Genomic DNA, 11,035 nt, shown 5'->3' on the forward strand with positions numbered 1-11,035 from the left:
ACATCCTTGTGACTGCTTCTTCTCCATATCATCTGACTTCTTTGTAAGTCAATATGGTATTACCTCTTGGCAGGTCCAGGGTTGCCCTCTCTGACTTCATGGTAAGCCCTTGCGTCCGTGTCTTCAACTGAGTGAGCGACCAACCTTTTGGTCTCACTCTCTCGATGACCAATAATTAATGGCTCACTAAGTCTTCACCATCTCTCGTTCACACTCGTTGACTGACCAACTAAGGCCTCTTGATCTAGTAGACTTCTTCACTGTACTGCATCCGTATAACTAATGACTGACGCTACAATATGCATCCACCTTTTATAGACGTTGGTTGACACAGCTACGTAATCTCCAGAAATAACAATGACATACTCCCACCTACGCGACAGATATTACACACAGTTGTGAAATAGCTCGGGGCGGCTGACTCGCTGAGCGCATATTCTAAATAAATACGATGACGTAGCCATGGAGTGGCGATGACTTGGCAGAATCGCCAGTGGTATAGCAATATAACAACATCACTTCCAATCTCTGATATATACAACAATTCTCACTGTACAGGTATTGAGTGTTATTCTACACATACGTATATATGCATACATCTAAGTACAATCTTGCAAGCAACAGGCATTGCAAAATAGAATTGAATAAGACTGATAATTACAATAATAGTAATAATATCACAGATAAAATAATAATAATAAAACTGACATAATAATAATAATAATAATAATAATAATAATAATAATAATAATAATAAAATACAGATAAAATAATAAAATAATAAAAATACAGATATCATCTTGTAACGGGATTTGAACCGTTATAATTCGCCTCCCTCATAAATAAATCGAAGAACAAAGAATCGATTGATTTATGAACAACATAATATAAATATAACACTGACACATATAAACACTTTAAATGAGTATAGAACAATAATTTTCTTTTTCAACATCCATACATTTTATAAAATATCAAAGGTATGAGAATTTTTCTCGCACATTGTCATCGCAGATAACTGTCCAGTGTCCCATTCTCATACAGTACACAAGAGCATAGCCCTTAATTTAACACACACAAATAATTTTCAATCAATATACAACATTCTTCTCCTTTTTTAACATATCAAAATATTTTGTGAAAATTCACTTATATGAGAACTTTTCTCGCATATTGTTATCGCAGTTAACTGTTCACTGTCTTGTCTTGCCACACAACACATGACAATGTAGCACTTATTCTTCCAATATACCAATACGACACTTGGTTCACACGCAAATCGCAGATGTTAGTTTTATTTTGCCAGTTTCTTACAAAAATTAATCATCTTATTCTTATCTCAACAAATCTCACGTGAAGTACTTCATTAAATATATAATACTATAAATACCGACAATGTCTCCTTCCTGATTTTAAAGACTATGCACACTTCCTCATACGGTTCACAATTGTGAAATACCCCTGATACAAAAGGAAGAATTTAGACATATTTCCCGCCTCTGCAGATGATGGAATGGAACTCTGAGTAGCACTCTGTCACTCAAACTGAATCAATTTTGCCCTTATTAACTTACATATCTCAATAGATCACATCCTACTTGGCAACAACAATTAAAGAATCAATACTATGGCTACAAGATGGTTCAATTATTCCGTAATCCAGCATAATATTTATTTGTTCTTAGACGTCACTAGCATTTTTAAGTTGAATGGGGTACTTACCTCCCACAAAAGATCAATGGTCATGTACTACAAATTCATATACATATACGTGTTCTTCCTCACTTAACCACTAAATACATCTCGATGCTTACCTAACATCGAACACAATTACTCCTCCTGTAATTCACTCAAATTACCTCACGTCACTGCCTCATACCGACTATCCCTCGGATACTGGTCGTACAGGCACGTAACACACCCAACAAAACATTTCCTCTCACTAGGAACAACTTCACTTACCTCTCATATTTTTCAAAGAACACACGTTACCAAACACTTACCTCAGACCATCATAATTAACACGTACTTCTTTGCTAGTTTCCTCATAGAACAGCCACACACTACCTAAATTAAAGTCTACTCTACTTCCATGATTTGCAACCAAGTCAGCTCCTAAAATAACTGAATACACAAGATTTGGTACAACACATAGATGAAATAATCATCTTCAATTGACTGGTACCGCTATCTTATTTACTCACTATGACTTGCCCAACGGCTGTTATAATATCTAATAGTACCTTTGCTTACCTTCTTCGTATCATAATTTCCATCATCGGAGTTACTACATCACTATTTACTTACTTACAGTATATTCTCAGTATTATAAGTACTTACATTTTTTAACAGAACACTTCTTACGTCTACCTTACTACTACTATTAATTACTTCATTACCTATGACTATGTCATTACTTAAATATCTCACTTAAGATTACTTAGGTCACAATCACACTACTCTTAAATCTACTTTCACTACATAACTACTTATACTAAATACCTGTTCATTTTCTACCTTCAGCCTGTCCACTTACCGGTAACTTACCCGATTCCCTGTGAATCTGAAATACTCTGACTCGATAACGACACTTGGATAACATTCGTATTATGACTATCATAGTCTCTCTGATAACTCAAACCCGTACGCCTCCCATCTTCCGATTCTCTCTGATTACTCCTCTGACCTTCTTTCTCATAACTCAAATACATACGCCTCCCATCTTCCGATTCTCTCCGATTACTCTTCTGACCTTCTATCTCATAACGCAAATACATACGCCTCCCATCTTCCAATTCTCTCTGGTTACTCCTCTGACCCCTCTCACCATTGACACAACTATTAATCCTCTGCGGATCATGATCACCCCCTCTCCTCTGATACACGGCTAACATTTCCCCCCTTCTCTCTACTATACTACTTTCCCCAGACATCATGCGTTCTCTCTCACGCGCGCGCCCTTCCACACATTCCTTCCAAAGCCTGTCAATGAAATTTTCTCTAAATTCTCCCAAATTAGACATATTATCCCAGTACACTCGAAACCATATTTTACTTTCACCGATAAAAACATTAGACAAAATCTCCAACACATATTCCCATTCATTAATATTATTCCTCGACTTATTTGCAAATCTTTTCTCAACTACATTCACAAACTCTATAGGATTAAACTGTTTTCCAGAAAACTTGGTTAAATCACGATCCCTACTGAACAAACCCTCACCTCACCCGCCGACTTACCTCTACCTTTCTGCCGTATCACTCCCCGGCAGTTCACAACTTCTTCTTCTTCTTCTTCCGCTGCTCTTTCAGCATTCTCTTCCACTATTCTCACGTCTTCCTGCAATTCTTCCTCTCTCTCTCACACCTGCTGTGATAGCGTTTCCTGTTCGTTCTGTAGTTCACTGACTTCCACAAGTTTGCGTTCAATTTGTTCAATTCTACTAATCTGTTCCCTCGTATCTTCCCTAACTGCATTGTAAATTTTGTCCAATCTTTTCTCGACTACCTCATGAATTTCTTCCCGATTACTAGAAATTTTATTCCTTAACAGTACGATATTATTACTGTCCCCTGTACATATTTCTTTGACTTGCTCGGTCTGAATCTGAAGACTGCTCCGATTCAACTTCATTTCATCTTCATTTTCAACACACTCTTCATTTAACTTATTTTCTAACTTAGATATTTGACTAGTTACCTCTACTATCTTAGTACCTATTTTAGAAATTACTGATTCTCTTAACCCATCTATTTTATCATTAATCCCATTAAAATTCTCTTTATTACTACCAATTAATTCTTCCATTTTACTACTTAGAGAGTTAATCTGTTTATTACAATTTTCGTTATTAGTACTAATTAATTCTTTCATCTCTTTCTTGTCATTTTCACTACTACTACTAAATAATTCTTTCATCTCTTTCATCTCTTCCTTACTATTTTCAATCAGTTTCTTACAATTTTCATTATTAGTATTAATTAATTCTTTCATCTCTTCCTTACTATTTTCGTTACTACTAATTATTTGTTGCATTCGTTTATTACTATTTTCGCTACTAATATCAATCTTTTCCTCCATTCTTTTCTGACTATTTTCACTACTAGTATCAATCTTTTCCTCCATCACTGTAAATCTGGCCAGCAGCAACCTTAGAATATCTTGGTTCATTCCCCCCGCGATTTCCTTTTGAGTTTCAGTGTGCTTCTCAATTTCTGCACTTTCCTGAATTATCTCAGAACCTTCCATCGTGCTCACCTGCTCCCTATTTTCAATCTCACCTTGGATGTCCGCAGAAGCAATGGCCTCGTCGTCACATGACTTGTTACTGTCTTCCGTGTCCATCTTTGGTTCACTAGTAATAGTCCGCGATCTCAAATTAATTTCCCTCTTCAAATCCCTTGACATATCCCCAAAATACAAATATATATCACAAAGTTACACTCCTGACATTTACTGGTAATAATTTCCGTTGGCTTAAATGCGCACACTCTTCCCAAAATGAACCTATGATATGCTGTTATTCAGAACAAATTCTGAATTTCTTCGTGTCCCACGTTGCGTCGACACTTTGTTATTGACGTAACTGTCTGACTAATTTTACAAACATATATATATATCTGCATTTTACTTGAATTTTATGAGTATCTGCATTTAAAATGGAAATTCTGAAAATTAACATTCATTAAATAAAATACACACTCGTCGGACCTTGTACTCACACTTACTTGTTACCTGCTTACTTACACATACGTTATTTGAAGGGCGCCAGCTGCCACTCAGTGCAGCAATAATAGAATGAGACTCTTGACTATCTCTAGGGTGTGGGGTAATAAGCTTACTTTTGACAACATACCATATAAGTTCTGGGAAAAGGAGATTGGCGTTCGGTTTCCCCATTAATTTTGAGGTTAAGATATTTTACTGTCAATGAAATGAAACTATGAATTCGTTTGATAGAACAATATATATTCTTTAAATAATATATCAAAAAATAGTGAGTCTTGTTGCGATAAAACAGATGAGAATATGAAATTATAACATTGCAACTGAAAGAAACTAGGCATGAATTTGAATTCTTCTTGACCGGACATTTAACAATTTATACGAAATATTTCCCTCACTGATTCACTTGACTGTACCTTCAACACTTTGAGTGTAATTACGACGTAATCCATTGATCTGGTGTTTACTGTAGATGTGTCACGCCTAACTTGGTAATACATCCTTGTGACTGCTTCTTCTCCATATCATCTGACTTCTTTGTAAGTCAATATGGTATTACCTCTTGGCAGGTCCAGGGTTGCCCTCTCTGACTTCATGGTAAGCCCTTGCGTCCGTGTCTTCAACTGAGTGAGCGACCAACCTTTTGGTCTCACTCTCTCGATGACCAATAATTAATGGCTCACTAAGTCTTCACCATCTCTCGTTCACACTCGTTGACTGACCAACTAAGGCCTCTTGATCTAGTAGACTTCTTCACTGTACTGCATCCGTATAACTAATGACTGACGCTACAATATGCATCCACCTTTTATAGACGTTGGTTGACACAGCTACGTAATCTCCAGAAATAACAATGACATACTCCCACAACGCGGCAAATATTACATACAGTTGTGAAATAGCTCGGGGCGGCTGACTCGCTGAGCGCATATTCTAAATAAATACGATGACGTAGCCATGGAGTGGCGATGACTTGGCAGAATCGCCAGTGGTATAGCAATATAACAACATCACTTCCAATCTCTGATATATACAACAATTCTCACTGTACAGGTATTGAGTGTTATTCTACACATACGTATATATGCATACATCTAAGTACAATCTTGCAAGCAACAGGCATTGCAAAATAGAATTGAATAAGACTGATAATTACAATAATAGTAATAATATCACAGATAAAATAATAATAATACTGACATAATAATAATAATAATAATAATAATAATAATAATAATAATAATAATAATAATAAAATACGGATAAAATAATAAAAATACAGATATCATCTTGTAACGGGATTTGAACCGTTACAATAGTAAGAAATTAAACTTCTTGGACAAGCTACCGAGGTTCATCAGATACCACGAAAACTAGACTCTCCCAATGAAGTCGCCACAGTAGCCATCCTCAATCCGACTTCTGAAATGAATATTAATATTGACTATCGAAAGAAAAAGAAAAAACATGCAGACTGATAGAACTATGACGATAGGCACAATTTTGTTACTAACTAGCATGTATCACTTATTTTCCTTTCACCAGTCGTACTCCACCTTCCCCCTAATAATGACGAATAATTCTGAAATTCTTCGCGTGTGCGTCCACTCTCTGTTCAATGACTTTACATTTGTATACAGCTGATTTTCGTTATCATTTTTTTCTCATACCCTACCTTGTCTCTAAACAAACTTTCATAAGGTGTGCACATCCCATTCCTTCATAACATGGTAAACACTTATTTTCATCTCTATTTTGCCTGTATGCTTTATTTTAGTGTACCACCATTAACTACCATCTTATGCCCTCATTTCCTTATTTGTTATATTACCTATATTTATTCTCATTCTCCCAATTCATTATCATCATCATCTGTTTACCCTCCAGAGTCGGCTTTTCCCTCGGACTCAGCGAGGGATCCCACCTCTACCGCCTGAAGGGCAGTGTCCTGGAGCTTCAGACTCTTGGTTGGGGATACAACTGGGGAGAATGACCAGTACCTCGCCCAGGCGGCCTCACCTGCTATGCTGAACAGGGGCCTTGCGAGGGGATGGGATGATTGGAAGGGATAGGCAAGGAAGAAGGAAGGAAGCGGCCGTGGCCTTAAGTTAGGTACCATCCCGACATTTGCTCGGAGGAGAAGTGGGAAACCACGGAAAACCACTTCCAGGTTGGCTGAGGTGGGAATCGAACCCACCTCTAATCAGTTGACCTCCCTAGGCTGAGAAGACCCCGTTCCAGCCCTCCTAGCACTTTTCAAATTTCGTAGTATAGCCGGGAATCGAACCTTGGCCTCCGGTGGTGGTAGCTAATCACACTAACCACCAGAGGCGGCCGTACCTTATGTGCTGAAGTGCTGCAGCACATTGCCTATTAGGAAAATAAATTAGTTTAAAAATATTATCTACAATCAAATACAGTGCAATGGAAAAGACGTCAGCCAAAGAATAGGAAAATCTCCTCTCACAACCATGTAACTACTGGTGCGCTCCACGCCGGGTGCTATGCGATCACAGCTCAGCGAGCATTTAGCCAGAAGCCAGGAACTCTGTCTTTTGCGCATGCGTGCCGAACTTTTCCGATACAAAGATAATGTGTTCCGATAGGCTGTGGAAACAACAGCCAAGACATCACCTCATAGCCATTCCTCGTTCGACCACAGAGAAGCAGCACTTGCACTAGTCACACTTGCACTACGAACGATATGAGAACGTGGCAGCTGCCACCCTCTTCACTCTGCGGTAGTATTTAAGAGGGGATCGCTCAAAGCAAACGGGAAAAGAAAATACTATAGAGCTGTTCGCGCCGGGTCTTTTAATACCAAAGAGGATAGAATACTACCAACTTGCCTATTCCATAGCCACATTTGTAAATCGATGAACTATAAAAAATGTACTTTGTATGCTCTCAAAATAAGGCCATGATATTGTGATTTCCTTTCATTTAAGATGTCTAGTTAATAAATGACACTATAAAAACATAACATACCATTTTTCATTATGACATTACTGGTTTTGGTTCAATGATGTTGGTAAAATTAGGAAATACTGTTTTTTCGCGCTCATACCAAGTGTTTGAGATTGTGAATATTTTGCCATTACAGGTGTTACTGTGTGTTTAATTATATAGTTTTATAATTTTTTTCCTGAGGAATCTGTGTATGTATTGGGGTTGTTTGCGTGTTTGTTCAGTGTGGAAAACACAGTGGAGAGTCTCTTGAAAACCACATACTGGTATGTTTCTAAATGTTTTTATTTTTTGGGGTGGGGACGGGTTACAGCACACAACTGATTTTCTGCACCAGCCGCCACTGCTAACCACTACACCACAGAGGCGGCTATTCTCCCAATTACATTACAAAATTCCTCTAGTAACCTCTTAATTTTACACTGTGGAGCAATTTGTTGCTTTTCAACATCCTTAACTCTTAGAATTAATTGTTTTTACATATTCTTAGCTGCTCAATGCAATCCCTTCCCCAGTTATCACATTCCTTCACACGCTACAATCAGTACTGGACATCATTTTATCCAAAATGTGAATGGTTGACAGTGCACTCATACCCTTCAGTTTAGCTCCTTTTTGTTTGTTCTGACCCTTTTCCATTTCCTCTTAATACCATACCCAAATACTCTAATTGTTTGACAATGTAGCACCAGCAATTCGCGTCTACACATAATCATGAAATAATGAAAAGAGAAAAATACGAATTTAAATAAACAAATTTAACGTCGCCATAAGACCTATCTGTGTCGGTGCGACGTAAAGCCCCTAGCAAAAAAAAAAAAACAAATTTAACACCAAGTTCGCATTGCGACAACTTAACTTACAGGTATAACAACGACAACTATGGAAGGATTGTGCAACGTGGAAGGAACCCTAATGAGGCTATGAGATCGTATCTCGTTGTGGGGAAAGAGAAACGCGCGGCGCACACACTTGAGCTCAAATGTATTAAAAATTAACAAATGAAAAGATACAATTTCGAATAAAACAAAACAAATGACGTAACCGTTGACAATTAAGCGCATTTAGAAAAAAAGGATACTTAAATAAATCTATAAAGTGCAACCTGTAATCTTCCAACAATATGGATAAACTTTAACATAATTACAGTAAGGCGAACACCACAAACAGTTAAATTATTGATTACAACTCTTCTGATAGTGGATTAGGTTACAAATTTAGAACCAAATAAGAGTTGCCTAGAAAAAGACAAATATTGCTGTGACCGTCCATCGAGGCCCGGTCATTCAAAAATTGAAATTAGTGAATATGGAAATGTAGGGGAAAACTCCATTACGCGAAAACGAATTCACTACTACCGAAAGTGACATTAAATAAGAAAAGGCCGAAACACAAGAATGAATTTCAATTAAGTAAAAGGCAATAAAATAGCGCTTACCGTAAGAGACTGGAAACCCAAGACGGGACGAACGCAAGGCGCGTCCGCCCGCTGAGGCGATCAGAATTCAAAGACGCGGGCAGTAGACTTGGCTCTCACGAGGAGCCCGAAACCGGAAATCGTACGATTACATGGTATTCAATGAAAACACGGGATTTTCCTAGTCCTCCAAATTCACCAATGGGAAAGTTCGTTATTCCGACCAATCCCAACCCATCAGATTTCCGCAGGGGAAGCTCGAGAGAGTTCGATTGCATAACGTAGAAATTTAGTTATTTAAATTGCATGTGCCAGTACAGGCTGGCACAAAAGTTAGTTACCAATTTTAAAACAAATTTAATAAATATTACAAAAAATTTTCACATTCTTCATAATGAATAGTTCACATTTTCCTAACAAGGCCTAAATATTGGATCGTAATTATAACAGTGTTAATTAGCGTTCTTCTTCAGACCAAATCCACAATTATAAATTTAAACACCATACTTAGCCAAATTTGAAACAGATTTTATAATCAGAAAATGAATCTTTTCTTGATGACCGTTCACCCACAGCGACGATGACCTTGTCCTTGATGTATTTTCCTGAATACGGTTCCCCACAGGTCACACCATACCCAAATACTCTATTTCTTTGACAAATTCTAAACTCGTCTCACCCATCTATCATCTTTCATTCCTTGACAATTTATACCATTTTTTTGCGTACCATTACCTTGGGTTTCTGTATATTAATTTTTAAATTCCACTCTTTACAGTAATTTTTCACTTCTTTTATATCTGGTTACATGCTAGTAGGGGTCAATCTGAGTAGAAGGATGTCATCCGCAAAAAGTGAGACCTGGAATATCCTGATTATGTAAAGATGGTTAGTTGCAAGGGTAATATCCAGATAAGGGAGGTGACTAACAGTAAAGATGTATTAACATTTACCTATGATAACAATGACATTTACAGCAAGATACAAAAGTTGGAAACCAGAAAATCGGCTCGAATAGATAAGGTCTCGGGGGATATACTAAATACAATGGGTTGGGATATAGTACCATATCTGAAGTACTTATCTGATTATTGTTTGCATCAAGGAGCTATACCAAATGAATGGAGAGTTGCTATATAAGCCCCCGTGTGTAAAGGAAAGGGTGATAGACATAAAGCTAAAAAATTACAGGACAGTCAGTTTGACTTGCATTGCATGTAAGCTTTGGGAGCATTCTTTCTGGTTATGTTAGACATGTTTGCGAAATTTATAACTGGTTCGATGGAAAACAGTTCGGGTTTAGGAAAAGTTACTCCATTGAAGCTCAACTTGTAGGATTCCAGCAAGATATAGCAGATATCCTGTATTCAGGAGGTCAAATGGACTGTATTGCGATTGACCTCACTAAGGCATTTGATAGGGTAGATCATGGGAGACTGCTGGCAAAAATGAGTGCAATTGGACTTGACAAACGAGTGACCGAATGGGAGGCTCTGTTTCTAGAAAACAGAACTTAGATAATTTGAGTAGGTGAAGCTTTACCTGACTCTGTAATAATTAAGAGGGGAATTCCTCAAGGCAGTATTATTGGACTTTTATGTTTTCTTATATATATCAATGATATGTGTAAAAAAAAGTTGAACGAAAGATAAGGCTTTTTGCAGATGATGTTATTCTGTATAGAATAATCAATAAGTTACAAGATTATGAGCAACTACAAAATGACCTCGATAATGTTGTGAGATGGACAGTAGGCAATGACATGATTATAAACGGGGTTAAAAGTCAGGTTGTGAGTTTCACAAAAATAAGAAAAGTCCTCTCAGTTTTAATTACTGCGTTGATGGGGTGAAAGTTCCTTTTGGGGATCATTGTGAGTACCTAGGGGTTAATATAAGGGAAGATTTTCAATGGGGTAATCA

The sequence above is a fragment of the Anabrus simplex genome, chromosome 1 (genome assembly GCF_040414725.1).
Source record: "Anabrus simplex isolate iqAnaSimp1 chromosome 1, ASM4041472v1, whole genome shotgun sequence".
NCBI classification, from domain to species: domain Eukaryota; kingdom Metazoa; phylum Arthropoda; class Insecta; order Orthoptera; family Tettigoniidae; genus Anabrus; species Anabrus simplex.